This window comes from Myxocyprinus asiaticus, unplaced genomic scaffold (assembly GCF_019703515.2).
Source record: "Myxocyprinus asiaticus isolate MX2 ecotype Aquarium Trade unplaced genomic scaffold, UBuf_Myxa_2 HiC_scaffold_60, whole genome shotgun sequence".
NCBI classification, from domain to species: Eukaryota; Metazoa; Chordata; class Actinopteri; order Cypriniformes; family Catostomidae; genus Myxocyprinus; species Myxocyprinus asiaticus.
Window position 1 is genome coordinate 77,983 of NW_026249810.1, and position 14,907 is coordinate 92,889.

The 14,907-nt window shown below is 47.2% G+C and overlaps 6 non-coding genes across 6 annotated transcripts; all 6 read left to right on the forward strand.

Annotated features, from left to right (window-relative positions):
- Window positions 1-4,667: 4,667 nt before the first annotated feature.
- Window positions 4,668-4,758, forward strand: trnar-ucu (transfer RNA arginine (anticodon UCU)). Its single transcript is given in 2 exon segments — window positions 4,668-4,704; window positions 4,722-4,758. It is a non-coding gene; the product is annotated as a tRNA-Arg (tRNA).
- A 689-nt stretch (window positions 4,759-5,447) lies between these two features.
- Window positions 5,448-5,521, forward strand: trnat-agu (transfer RNA threonine (anticodon AGU)). Its single transcript has one exon. It is a non-coding gene; the product is annotated as a tRNA-Thr (tRNA).
- A 3,486-nt stretch (window positions 5,522-9,007) lies between these two features.
- On the forward strand, window positions 9,008-9,097 carry trnar-ucu (transfer RNA arginine (anticodon UCU)). The gene is given in 2 exon segments: window positions 9,008-9,044; window positions 9,062-9,097. It is a non-coding gene; the product is annotated as a tRNA-Arg (tRNA).
- Window positions 9,098-11,688: 2,591 nt separating this feature from the next.
- trnar-ucu (transfer RNA arginine (anticodon UCU)) lies at window positions 11,689-11,778 on the forward strand. The gene is given in 2 exon segments: window positions 11,689-11,725; window positions 11,743-11,778. It is a non-coding gene; the product is annotated as a tRNA-Arg (tRNA).
- Window positions 11,779-13,032: 1,254 nt separating this feature from the next.
- trnar-ucu (transfer RNA arginine (anticodon UCU)) lies at window positions 13,033-13,122 on the forward strand. Its single transcript is given in 2 exon segments — window positions 13,033-13,069; window positions 13,087-13,122. It is a non-coding gene; the product is annotated as a tRNA-Arg (tRNA).
- A 1,026-nt stretch (window positions 13,123-14,148) lies between these two features.
- trnai-aau (transfer RNA isoleucine (anticodon AAU)) lies at window positions 14,149-14,222 on the forward strand. The gene has a single exon. It is a non-coding gene; the product is annotated as a tRNA-Ile (tRNA).
- Window positions 14,223-14,907: the final 685 nt, after the last annotated feature.

The window sequence follows — 14,907 nt, forward strand, 5'->3', positions numbered from 1 at the left end:
AGAGCTGTGTTTCTGTCCCTTTCCCGCTCTTGGGTGGGTTCTTAGTGGTCAGTTGAGGGAAGGACTGTGCACAACCCGGCCTGGGCCCTTTATTGGACCCAGGCCTTGGATTTTACATTTTCCTATCCCACACACAACAATGCACACAATGTGGGCTCTGTGGCGCAATGGATAGCGCATTGGGCTTCTAACATTTCAAAATGTGGCCATTCAAAGGTTGTGGGTTCAAGTCCCAACAGAGTCACTGCCTTAGTCATTTTGCTAAGCTCACTTGGCCAACGAACAAGTCTATCTGACCACCAAAACTCTTTTCTCAAACAAACACTTTCATGCTCACAATAGCATGGCCTGTTCATTGATCTGATGACCTCCCATGGAGACTTTGCAGCAGAAGGTGCTGCGGCTCAGTTGGTTAAAGTGCCTGTTTAGTAAACAGGAGGTCATGGGTTCAAATCCCAGCAGTGCCTTTGTAGTGTGTTGTGGCCACCGAGTCTCTAAAATGTAAATGGCACTTTGCAGGAGGGCCAATCGGGTTGAGGCACTTGCTGACCTCATAGAGACTCGGCGGTGGCACCACTGGAAAGAGCACCCTCGAAAATGGGGGTAGGGCTTGCTCTCGTGCCTCTATCACCTTCCTGGCAAAAGTTATGGCAATCCGGCATGAGCATGGTGGTTTTCATCCCTATATCCTAACCCTAACCTAACCCTAACCCTAACCTAACCCTTGAAAATGGGGGGGTAGGGCTTGCTTTCGTGCCTCTCTCACCTTCCTGGCAAAAGTTATGGCAAACCGGCATGAGCATGGTGGTTTTCATCCCTATATCCTAACCCTAACCTAACCCTAGCTTTTCATCCCTATATCCTAACCTAAAACCTACCCTAGCCTTAACTACCACTTAAAATCTACCCACATTAGCACCTAAACCTCACTCAATTACTCTACCAGCATCTAACACCTGGCCTTAACAACCTTTCTAATAGCAAACCTACATTATCTCCAAACCTCACCTGATGGCAGCCCTGTACATTATCTATGACCCCCTTGGAATGTAACTATTGTTAGCTTAGTTGTTAGTGTGTCAATAACAGACTGGGTTCTGAGTGTCTCTGCTTGGTCCCCGTCTCTAAGATGTGGGCACTCTGTAGGAGCGAATCAGTTGAGGGAATTGCTGACCTCGTGCACAACCGGTGACCCTGGAAGCCCTCGAATATGTAGGACTTGCCTTCGTGCCTCTATCACTTTCCTCAAATGTTATGGCAATCCGGCATGAGCATGGTGGTTTTCATCCCTATATCCTAACCTAACCCTAACCCTAACCTCTATATCCTAACCCTCATGAGCATGGTAGTTATCATCCAACACTAACGCTACCCTAAACCTAACCTTAATCTACCCTTAGAGCAATACCCACATCAGCTCCTAAACCTAACCTGGCGTACCCTTACAATAATACCCCCTTTGGGATGTATTTAGTTTTATTTTATTTTATTTTACTAAGAGCTGTGTTTCTGTCCCTTTCCCGCTCTTGGGTGGGTTCTTAGTGGTCAGTTGAGGGAAGGACTGTGCACAACCCGGCCTGGGCCCTTTATTGGACCCAGGCCTTGTGATTCCTCATAGTGTCCTATGCCACACACAACAATGCACACAATGTGGGCTCTGTGGCACAATGGATAGCGCATTGGGCTTCTAACATTGCAAAATGTGGCCATTCAAAGGTTGTGGGTTCAAGTCCCAACAGAGTCACTGCCTTAGTCATTTTGCTAAGCACACTTGGCCAACAAACAAGTCTATCTGACCACCAAAACTCTTTTCTCAAACAAACACTTTCATGCTCTCAATAGCATGGCCTATTCATTGATCTGATGACCTCCCATGGAGACTTTGCAGCAGAAGGTGCTGCGGCTCAGTTGGTTAAAGTGCCTGTTTAGTAAACAGGAGGTCCTGGGTTCAAATCCCAGCAGTGCCTTTGTAGTGTGTTGTGGCCACCGAGTCTCTAAGATGTAAACGGCACTTTGCAGGAGGGCCAATCGGGTTGAGGCACTTGCTGACCTCATAGAGACTCGGCGGTGGCACCACTGGAAAGAGCACCCTCGAAAATGGGGGGTAGGGCTTGCTTTCATGCCTCTATCACCTTGCTGGCAAAAGTTATGGCAATCCGGCATGAGCATGGTGGTTTTCATCCCTATATCCTAACCCACCCTAACCTAACCCTAACCCTATATCCTAACCCTAACCCTAAATGGGGGGTAGGGCTTGCTCTCATGCCTCTATCACCTTGCTGGCGAAAGTTATGGCAATCCGGCATGAGCATGGTGGTTTTCATCCCTATATCCTAACCCTAACCTAACCCTAGCCTTTTCATCCCTATATCCTAACCCTAACCCAACCAACCCTAACCTTAATCCCTTAGGTAATACCTACACTACACCTAAACCTACCTGATTACCCTACCAGCCTCTAAACCTAACCTTCATAACCTTTGAGCAATACCCACATCAGTCCTAAACCTAACCTGAGGTACCCTTACAATATACCCACTTGAGATGTATTATTCTATCTTATGTTATTGGACTAACAGCTGTGGTTGTGTCCCTTTCCTGCTCTTGGGTGGGCTCTTAGTGGTCAGTTGAGGGAAGGACTGTGCACAACCAGGCCTGGGCCTTATGGACCCAGGCCTTGAGCACATTTCCAAATAATCATATACTTCTATATCCTACAACCACATCTAACCAACCGCTAACCTAGCCTTAATACCTGAGTAATATCCACACTAGCCCCTAAACCTAACCTTAATTACCCTTAGAGCAATACCCACATCAGCTCCTAAACCTAACCTGGGGTACCCTTACAATAATACCCCTTTGGGATGTATTTATTTTATTTTATTTTATTTTACTAAGAGCTGTGTTTCTGTCCCTTTCCCGCTCTTGGGTGGGTTCTTAGTGGTCAGTTGAGGGAAGGACTGTGCACAACCCGGCCTGGGCCCTTTATTGGACCCAGGCCTTGGATTTACATTTTCCTATCCCACACACAACAATGCACACAATGTGGGCTCTGTGGCGCAATGGATAGCGCATTGGGCTTCTAACATTTCAAAATGTGGCCATTCAAAGGTTGTGGGTTCAAGTCCCAACAGAGTCACTGCCTTAGTCATTTTGCTAAGCTCACTTGGCCAACGAACAAGTCTATCTGACCACCAAAACTCTTTTCTCAAACAAACACTTTCATGCTCACAATAGCATGGCCTGTTCATTGATCTGATGACCTCCCATGGAGACTTTGCAGCAGAAGGTGCTGCGGCTCAGTTGGTTAAAGTGCCTGTTTAGTAAACAGGAGGTCATGGGTTCAAATCCCAGCAGTGCCTTTGTAGTGTGTTGTGGCCACCGAGTCTCTAAAATGTAAACGGCACTTTGCAGGAGGGCCAATCGGGTTGAGGCACTTGCTGACCTCATAGAGACTTGGCGGTGGCACCACTGGAAAGAGCACCCTTGAAAATGGGGGGTAGGGCTTGCTTTCATGCCTCTATCACCTTCCTGGCAAAAGTTATGGCAATCCGGCATGAGCATGGTGGTTTTCATCCCTATATCCTAACCCTAACAATTACCTCAGAGTTATGGCAATCCGGCATGAGCATGGTGGTTTTCATCCCTATATCCTAACCCTAACCTATAGCCCTAGTTTTCATCCCTATATGCTGACTTAACCCTAACCCTAACCTGAACCTAACCTAACTGTGGCCATTCAAAGGTTGTGGGTTCAAATCTCACAAGTGTCACTGCTTTAATCAATATGCTAAGCACACTTGGCCAACAAACAAGTCTATCTGACCACCAAAACTCTTTTCTCAAACAAATGCTTTCATGCTCACAGTAGCATGGCCTGTTCATTGATCTGATGACCTTCCATGGACGCTTTGCAGCAGAAGGTGCTGTGGCTTAGTTGGTTAAAGTGTCTGCCTAGTAAACAGGAGTTCCTGGGTTCAAATCCCAGCAGTGCCTTTGTAGTGTGTTGTGGCTGCCTAGTCTCTAAGATGCAAATGGCACTTTGTAAGAGGGTCAATCAGGTTGAGGCACTTGCTGACCTCATAGAGACTTGGTGGTGGCACCACAGGAAAGAGCATCCTCGAAAATGGGGGGGTAGGGCTTGCTTTCGTGCCTCTATCACCTTCCTGGCAAAAGTTATGGCAATCCGGCATGAGCATGGTGGTTTTCATCCCTATATCCTAACCCTAACCTAACCCTAACCCTAACCTAACCTTACCCTGGCAATAACCTTACCCTAGCCCTAATCCTAACCCATGACCCTGGTAGCTTTCACCCTAACCTAACCCTAACACCTAACCTAACCCTAACCCTAACCTAACCCTAACCTAACCTAACCCTAATCTGGCATGACCATGACCTAGTTTTAATCCCTATATCCTACTAACCTAACCCTAACGTAACCTTATCTTAACCTAACCCTAGCCTAGACTCCTGGCTCTAAGTCCTAGCCAGTAAGCCTAATCCTGGCAGTAACCTAATGACCTAATCCTACCCTAACCTAGGACCCTAGAGGTACCTAACCCTAACTTAACCTAACGTGCCCTAATCCTAACCTAAGCCTAACTTCCTAACCCTAACCTAACCCTAACCTAAGCCTAACCCAACCAACGGTGCATAATGTGGGCTCTGTGGCGCAATGGATAGCGCATTGGACTTCTAAATTACAAAATGTGGCCATTCAAAGGTTGTGGGTTCAAGTCCCACACAGAGTCACTGCCTTAGTCATTTTGCTAAGCACACTTGGCCAACGAACAAGTCTATCTGACCACCAAAACTCTTTTCTCAAACAAACACTTTCATGCTCACAATAGCATGGCCTATTCATTGATCTGATGACCTCCCATGGACGACTTTGCAGCAGAAGGTGCTGTGGCTTAGTTGGTTAAAGTGCCTGCCTAGTAAACAGGAGTTCCTGGGTTCAAATCCCAGCAGTGCCTTTGTAGTGTGTTGTGGCCACCTAGTCTCTAAGATGTAAACGGCACTTTGTAAGAGGGCCAATCGGGTTGAGGCACTTGCTGACCTCATAGAGACTTGGTGGTGGCACCACAGGAAAGAGCACCCTCGAAAATGGGGGGGTAGGGCTTGCTTTTGTGCCTCTATCACCTTGCTGGCAAAAGTTATGGCAATCCGGCATGAGCGTGGTGGTTTTCATCCCTATATCCTAACCCTAATCCTAATCCTAACCTAACCTAACCAACTAATGAGGGTGGGCTTGCTCTCATGCCTCTATCACCTTGCTGGCAATTATGGCTCTGGCAGAGCATAGTGGTCTTATCTTTGCTAACCCTGACCCACAATCTACCTGACCACCAAAACTCTTTTCTCAAACAAACACTTTCATGCTCACAATAGCATGGCCTCTCATTGATCTGATGACCTCCCATGGAAACTTTGCAGCAGAAGGTGCTGTGGCTCAGTTGGTTAAAGTGCCTGTCTAGTAAACAGGAGATCCTGGGTTCAAATCCCAGCAGTGCCTTTGTAGGTGTTGTGGCCACCGAGTCTCTAAGATGTAAACGGCACTTTGCAGGAGGGCCAATTGGGTTGAGGCACTTGCTGACCTCATAGAGACTTGGCGGTGGCACCACTGGAAAGAGCACCCTCGAAAATGGGGGGTAGGGCTTGCTCTCATGCCTCTATCACCTTGCTGGCAAAAGTTATGGCAATCCGGCATGAGCATGGTGGTTTTCATCCCTATATCCTAACCCTAACCCTGAACCCATGAGCTGGCTTTTCATCCCTATATCACCCACTCAACACCTACCCTAACCTTAATACCCTTAGAGTAATACCCACACAGCCTAAACCTACTCATGAACCTACGCCCTAACACCTTGCTAATGACTTTTAGTGGCAATACCTAGCATCAGCTCTAAACCTGACCTGATGCAGCCCTACTATTATAACCCCTTAGGACTATTATTAGCTTATGTGTTGGACATAACAGCTGTGGTGGTGTGGCTCTCCGCTCTGAGTGCCTCTTACCGGACAGTTGTGGGCACCACTGGCACAACAGGCCTGAGCCCTTGATGGACCCAGGCCTTGGGTTTCCAAATGATCATATATTTCTATTTTCTACAACCACATCCACACCAACCCCTAACCCTAACCTTAATTACCCTTAGAGTAATAAGCACACTAGCCCCTAAACCTAACCTTAATTACCCTTAGAGCAATACCCACATCAGCTCCTAAACCTAACCTGGGGTACCCTTACAATAATACCCCCTTTGGGATGTATTTATTTTATTTTATTTTATTTTACTAAGAGCTGTGTTTCTGTCCCTTTCCCGCTCTTGGGTGGGTTCTTAGTGGTCAGTTGAGGGAAGGACTGTGCACAACCCGGCCTGGGCCCTTTATTGGACCCAGGCCTTGGATTTTACATTTTCCTATCCCACACACAACAATGCACACAATGTGGGCTCTGTGGCGCAATGGATAGCGCATTGGGCTTCTAACATTCAAAATGTGGCCATTCAAAGGTTGTGGGTTCAAGTCCCAACAGAGTCACTGTCTTAGTCATTTTGCTAAGCTCACTTGGCCAACAAACAAGTCTATCTGACCACCAAAACTCTTTTCTCAAACAAACACTTTCATGCTCACAATAGCATGGCCTGTTCATTGATCTGATGACCTCCCATGGAGACTTTGCAGCAGAAGGTGCTGCGGCTCAGTTGGTTAAAGTGCCTGTTTAGTAAACAGGAGGTCATGGGTTCAAATCCCAGCAGTGCCTTTGTAGTGTGTTGTGGCCACCGAGTCTCTAAAATGTAAACGGCACTTTGCAGGAGGGCCAATCGGGTTGAGGCACTTGCTGACCTCATAGAGACTTGGCGGTGGCACCACTGGAAAGAGCACCCTTGAAAATGGGGGGTAGGGCTTGCTTTCATGCCTCTATCACCTTCCTGGCAAAAGTTATGGCAATCCGGCATGAGCATGGTGGTTTTCATCCCTATATCCTAACCCTACTACAAGAGCGTAACCCTTTAGTGCTCTAGCACATCCTGGCGAAGTTATGGCAATCCGGCATGAGCATGGTGGTTTTCATCCCTATATCCTAACCGTAACCATTCATAGGTTGTGGGTTCAAGTCCCAACATACTCACCTAACCCTTAGTCAATTTGCTAAGCACACTTGGCCAACAAACAAGTCTATCTGACCACCAAAACTCTTTTCTCAAACAAACACTTTCATTCTCACAATAGCATGGCCTGTTCATTGATCTGATGACCTCCCATGGACACTTTGCAGCAGAAAGTGCTGCGGCTTAGTTGGTTAAAGTGCCTGTCTAGTAAACAGGAGATCCTGGGTTCAAATCCCAGCAGTGCCTTTGTAGTGTGTTGCAGCCACCTAGTCTCTAAGATGTAAACGGCACTTTGTAGGAGGGCCAATCAGGTTTGGGCACTTGCTGACCTCATAGAGACTTGGTGGTGGCACCACTGGAAAGAGAACCCTTGAAAATGGGTGGGTAGGGCTTGCTTTCGTGCCTCTATCACCTTCCTGGCAAAAGTTATGGCAATCCGGCATGAGCATGGTGGTTTTCATCCCTATATCCTAACCCTAACCTAACCCTAACCCTAACCTAACCCTTTCGTGCCTCTATCACCTTCCTGGCAAAAGTTATGGCAATCCGGCATGAGCATGGTGGTTTTCATCCCTATATCCTAACCCTAACCCATGGTGGTTTTCATCCCTATATCCTAACCCTAACCCTAACCTAACCCTATATCCTAACCCTAACCTAACCCTTGACCATCGAACAAGTCTATCTGACCACCAAAACTCGCAGACCACGCAAACAAACACTTTCATTCTCACAATAGCATGGCCTGTTCATTGATCTGATGACCTCCCATGGACACTTTGCAGCAGAAAGTGCTGCGGCTTAGTTGGTTAAAGTGCCTGTCTAGTAAACAGGAGTTCCTGGGTTCAAATCCCAGCAGTGCCTTTGTAGTGTGTTGTGGCTGCCTAGTCTCTAAGATGCAAATGGCACTTTGTAAGAGGGTCAATCAGGTTGAGGCACTTGCTGACCTCATAGAGACTTGGTGGTGGCACCACAGGAAAGAGCATCCTCGAAAATGGGGGGGTAGGGCTTGCTTTTGTGCCTCTATCACCTTGCTGGCAAAAGTTATGGCAATCCGGCATGAGCGTGGTGGTTTTCATCCCTATATCCTAACCCTAATCCCTATATCCTAACCCTAACCTAACCTAACCCTAATGGGGGGGGTAGGGCTTGCTCTCATGCCTCTATCACCTTGCTGGCGGAAGTTATGGCAATCTGGCATGAGCATGGTGGTTTTCATCCCTATATCCTAACCTAACCCTGAGCATGGTGGTTTTCATCCCTATATCCTAACCCTAACCTAACCCTAATGGGGGGGGTAGGGCTTGCTCTCATGCCTCTATCACCTTGCTGGTGAAAGTTATGGCAATCTGGCATGAGCATGGTGGTTTTCATCCCTATATCCTAACCCTAACCCTATGGCAATCCGGCATGAGCGTGGTGGTTTTCATCCCTATATCCCTAACCCTAACCCTTTTCATCGAAACCTAACCTTAATAACCTTTAGAGCTCCCATAAGCTCCTAAACCCTTTTTCCAAATGATCATATATTTCTATTTTCTACAACCACATCCACACCAACCCCTAACCCTAACCTTAATTACCCTTAGAGTAATAAGCACACTAGCCCCTAAACCTAACCTTAATTACCCTTAGAGCAATACCCACATCAGCTCCTAAACCTAACCTGGGGTACCCTTACAATAATACCCCTTTGGGATGTATTTATTTTATTTTATTTTATTTTACTAAGAGCTGTGTTTGTGTCCCTTTCCCGCTCTTGGGTGGGTTCTTAGTGGTCAGTTGAGGGAAGGACTGTGCACAACCAGGCCTGGGCCCTTTATTGGACCCAGGCCTTGGATTTTACATTTTCCTATCCCACACACAACAATGCACACAATGTGGGCTCTGTGGCGCAATGGATAGCGCATTGGACTTCTAAATTTCAAAATGTGGCCATTCAAAGGTTGTGGGTTCAAGTCCCAACAGAGTCACTGCCTTAGTCATTTTGCTAAGCTCACTTGGCCAACGAACAAGTCTATCTGACCACCAAAACTCTTTTCTCAAACAAACACTTTCATGCTCTCAATAGCATGGCCTATTCATTGATCTGATGACCTCCCATGGAGACTTTGCAGCAGAAGGTGCTGCGGCTCAGTTGGTTAAAGTGCCTGTTTAGTAAACAGGAGGTCATGGGTTCAAATCCCAGCAGTGCCTTTGTAGTGTGTTGTGGCCACCGAGTCTCTAAAATGTAAACGGCACTTTGCAGGAGGGCCAATCGGGTTGAGGCACTTGCTGACCTCATAGAGACTCGGTGGTGGCACCACTGGAAAGAGCACCCTCGAAAATGGGGGGGTAGGGCTTGCTCTCATGCCTCTATCACCTTGCTGGCGAAAGTTATGGCAATCCGGCATGAGCATGGTGGTTTTCATCCCTATATCCTAACCCTAACCTAACCTAACCCTAACCTAACCCTGAAAATGGGGGTAGGGCTTGCTTTCGTGCCTCTATCACCTTCCTGGCAAAAGTTATGGCAATCCGGCATGAGCATGGTGGTTTTCATCCCTATATCCTAACCCTAACCTAACCCTAGCCTTTTCATCCCTATATCCTAACCCTAACCCTAACCAACCCTAACCTTAACCCTTAGAGCAATACCTACACTAGCTCCTAACACCTAACCTTGCATACCCTACCACCCTAAACCTAACCTTAATCCTAACAGAGCAATACCTAATCATGCTGCTAACCTAACCTGGGCTACCCTTACAATATAACCCACTGAGACGTATTTACTTAACTTATTCTATTGTACTCAACAGCTGTGTCTGTGTCCCTATTCCCGCTCTGAGTGGGCTCTTAGTGGTCAGTTGAGCGAAGGCCTGTGCACAACCAGGCCTGGGCCCTTTATTGGACCCAGGCCTTGGAGCTACATTTCCTAAATCATACATTTCTATGTCCTACAACCACATGACCTAACCCTAACCTAGCCTTAACTACCCTTAGAGTACTATCACCTAGTCCTAACCTAACCTTAATTACCCTTGAGCAATACCCACTCAGCCCTAACCCTAACCTGGAGTACCCTTACAATAATACCCCTGGGATGTAACTTTACTTTATCCTAACTTACTAAGAGCTGTGTTTCTGTCCCTATCACCTGGTCTCTAGTGCATTGAAGGACTGGCACAACCGGCCTGGGCCCTTATGAGCCTTGGATTTACATTCCTATACACACAACAATGCACACAATGTGGGCTCTGTGGCGCAATGGATAGCGCATTGGGCTTCTAATTTCAAAATGTGGCCATTCAAAGGTTGTGGGTTCAAGTCCCAACAGAGTCACTGCCTTAGTCATTTTGCTAAGCTCACTTGGGCAACGAACAAGTCTATCTGACCACCAAAACTCTTTTCTCAAACAAACACTTCCATCCTCTCAATAGCATGGCCTACTCATTGATCTGATGACCTCCCATGGAGACTTCGCAGCAAAAGGTGCTGTGGCTTAGTTGGTTAAAATGCTTGCCTAGTAAACAGGAGATCCTGGGTTCAAATCCCAGCAGTGCCTTTGTAGTGTGTTGTGGCTGCTGAGTCTCTAAGATGTAAACGGCACTTTGTAGGAGGGCCAATCGGGTTGAGGCACTTGCTGACCTCATAGAGACTCGGTGGTGGCACCACTGGAAAGAGCACCCTTGAAAATGGGGGGTAGGGCTTGCTTTCGTGCCTCTATCACCTTCCTGGCAAAAGTTATGGCAATCCGGCATGAGCATGGTGGTTTTCATCCCTATATCCTAACCTAACCTAACCCTAACCTATGGCAATCTGGCATGAGCATGGTGGTTTTCATTCCTATATCCTAACCCTAACTAACCCTAACCCTAACCCTTGAAAATGGGGGGGTAGGGCTTGCTTTCGTGCCTCTATCACCTTCCTGGCAAAAGTTATGGCAATCCGGCATGAGCATGGTGGTTTTCATCCCTATATCCTAACCCTTACCTAACCTAACCCTAGTCTCTAAGTTGTAAACAGCACTTTGTAAGAGGGCCAATTGGGTTGAGGCACTTGCTGACCTCATAGAGACTTGGTGGTGGCACCACTGGAAAGAGCACCCTCGAAAATGGGGGGTAGGGCTTGCTTTTGTGCCTCTATCACCATGCTGGCAAAAGTTATGGCAATCCGGCACGAGCATGGTGGTTTTCATGCCTATATCCTAACCTTTATGGCAATCTGGCATGAGCGTGGTGGTTTTCATCCCTATATCAACCTACCCTAACCCTAACCTTAATTACCCTTAGAGTAATATCCACACTAGCCCCTAAACCTAACCTTAATTACCCTTAGAGCAATACGCACATCAGCTCCTAAACCTAACCTGGGGTACCCTTACAATAATACCCCCTTTGGGATGTTTTTATTTTATTTTATTTTACTAAGAGCTGTGTTTGTGTCCCTTTCCCGCTCTTGGGTGGGTTCTTAGTGGTCAGTTGAGGGAAGGACTTTGCACAACCAGGCCTGCGCCCTTTATTGGACCCCGGCCTTGGATTTTACATTTTCCTATCCCACACACAACAATACACATAATGTGGGCTCTGTGGCGCAATGGATAGCGCATTGGACTTCTAAATTCCAAAATATGGCCATTCAAAGGTGGTGGGTTCAAGTCCCAACAGAGTCACTGCCTTAGTCATTTTGCTAAGCTCACTTGGCCAACGAACAAGTCTATCTGACCACCAAAACTCTTTTCTCAAACAAACACTTTCATCCTCTCAATAGCATGGCCTATTCCTTGATCTGGTGACCTCCAATGGAGACTTTGCAGCAGAAGGTGCTGTGGCTCAGTTGGTTAAAGTGCCTGTTTAGTAAACAGGAGGTTGTGGGTTCAAATCCCAGCAGTGCCTTTGTAGTGTGTTGCGGCCGCCTAGTCTCTAAGTTGTAAACGGCACTTTGTAAGAGGGCCAATCGGGTTGAGGCACTTGCTGACCTCATAGAGACTTGGTGGTAGCACAACTGGAAAGAGCACCCTCGAAAAGGGGGGGGGTAGGGCTTGCTTTCATGCCTCTGTCACCTCCCTGGCAAATGTTATGGCAATCCGGCATGAGCATGGTGGTTTTCATCCCTATATCCTAACCTAACCTAACCCTAACCCTAAGTTATGGCAATCCGGCATGAGCATGGTGGTTTTCATTCCTATATCCTAACCCTAACCCTAACTAACCCTAACCCTAACCCTTGAAAATGGGGGGGTAGGGCTTGCTTTCGTGCCTCTATCACCTTCCTGGCAAAAGTTATGGCAATCCGGCATGAGCATGGTGGTTTTCATCCCTATATCCTAACCCTTACCTAACCTAACCCTAGTCTCTAAGTTGTAAACAGCACTTTGTAAGAGGGCCAATTGGGTTGAGGCACTTGCTGACCTCATAGAGACTTGGTGGTGGCACCACTGGAAAGAGCACCCTCGAAAATGGGGGGTAGGGCTTGCTTTTGTGCCTCTATCACCATGCTGGCAAAAGTTATGGCAATCCGGCACGAGCATGGTGGTTTTCATGCCTATATCCTAACCTTTATGGCAATCTGGCATGAGCGTGGTGGTTTTCATCCCTATATCAACCTACCCTAACCCTAACCTTAATTACCCTTAGAGTAATATCCACACTAGCCCCTAAACCTAACCTTAATTACCCTTAGAGCAATACGCACATCAGCTCCTAAACCTAACCTGGGGTACCCTTACAATAATACCCCCTTTGGGATGTTTTTATTTTATTTTATTTTACTAAGAGCTGTGTTTGTGTCCCTTTCCCGCTCTTGGGTGGGTTCTTAGTGGTCAGTTGAGGGAAGGACTTTGCACAACCAGGCCTGCGCCCTTTATTGGACCCCGGCCTTGGATTTTACATTTTCCTATCCCACACACAACAATACACATAATGTGGGCTCTGTGGCGCAATGGATAGCGCATTGGACTTCTAAATTCCAAAATATGGCCATTCAAAGGTGGTGGGTTCAAGTCCCAACAGAGTCACTGCCTTAGTCATTTTGCTAAGCTCACTTGGCCAACGAACAAGTCTATCTGACCACCAAAACTCTTTTCTCAAACAAACACTTTCATCCTCTCAATAGCATGGCCTATTCCTTGATCTGGTGACCTCCAATGGAGACTTTGCAGCAGAAGGTGCTGTGGCTCAGTTGGTTAAAGTGCCTGTTTAGTAAACAGGAGGTTGTGGGTTCAAATCCCAGCAGTGCCTTTGTAGTGTGTTGCGGCCGCCTAGTCTCTAAGTTGTAAACGGCACTTTGTAAGAGGGCCAATCGGGTTGAGGCACTTGCTGACCTCATAGAGACTTGGTGGTAGCACAACTGGAAAGAGCACCCTCGAAAAGGGGGGGGGTAGGGCTTGCTTTCATGCCTCTGTCACCTCCCTGGCAAATGTTATGGCAATCCGGCATGAGCATGGTGGTTTTCATCCCTATATCCTAACCCCTAACCAAAACTCTTTTCTCAAACACATTCGTGTTCTCAATAGCATGGCCTACTCATTGATCTGATGACCTCCCATGGAGACTTTGCAGCAAAAGGTGCTGTGGCTTAGTTGGTTAAAATGCTTGCCTAGTAAACAGGAGATCCTGGGTTCAAATCCCAGCAGTGCCTTTGTAGTGTGTTGTGGCTGCTGAGTCTCTAAGATGTAAACGGCACTTTGTAGGAGGGCCAATCGGGTTGAGGCACTTGCTGACCTCATAGAGACTCGGTGGTGGCACCACTGGAAAGAGCACCCTTGAAAATGGGGGGTGTAGGGCTTGCTTTCGTGCCTCTATCACCTTCCTGGCAAAAGTTATGGCAATCCGGCATGAGCATGGTGGTTTTCATCCCTATATCCTAACCTAACCCTAACCCTAAGTTATGGCAATCCGGCATGAGCATGGTGGTTTTCATCCCTATATCCTAACCCTAACCTAACCCCTAACCAAAACTCTTTTCTCAAACACATTCGTGTTCTCAATAGCATGGCCTACTCATTGATCTGATGACCTCCCATGGAGACTTTGCAGCAGAAGGTGCTGTGGCTCAGTTGGTTAAAGTGCCTGTTTAATAAACAGGAGGTCGTGGGTTCAAATCCCAGGAGTGCCTTTGTAGTGTGTTGTGGACGGCGAGTCTCTAAGATGTAAACGGCACTTTGTAGGAAGGCCAATCAGGTTGAGGCACTTGCTGACCTCGTAGAGACTTGGCAGTGGCACCACTGGAAAGAGCACCCTTGAAAATGGGGGAGTAGGGCTTGCTTTCATGCCTCTATCACCTTCCTGGCAAAAGTTATGGCAATCCGGCATGAGCATGGTGGTTTTCATCCCTATATTCTAACCCTAACCCTAACCTAACCTAACCCTAACCCTAAAGTTATGGCAATCCGGCATGAGCATGGTGGTTTTCATCCCTATATCCTAACTAACCCTAACCCACTGCCTTAGTCATTTTGCTAAGCACACTTGGCCATCGAACAAGTCTATCTGACCACCAAAACTCTTTTCGCAAACAAACACTTTCATCCTCACAATAGCATGGCCTATTCCTTGATCTGATGACCTCCCATGGAGACTTTGCAGCAGAAGGTGCTGCAGCTCAGTTGGTTAAAGTGCCTGCCTAGTAAACAGGAGGTCATGGGTTCAAATCCCAGCAGTGCCTTTGTAGGGTGTTGTGGCCACCGAGTCTCTAAAATGTAAACGGCACTTTGCAGGAGGCAAATCGGGTTGAGGCACTTGCTGACCTCATAGAGACTCCCTGGTGGCACCACTGGAAAGAGCTTGAAAATGGGGGGGTA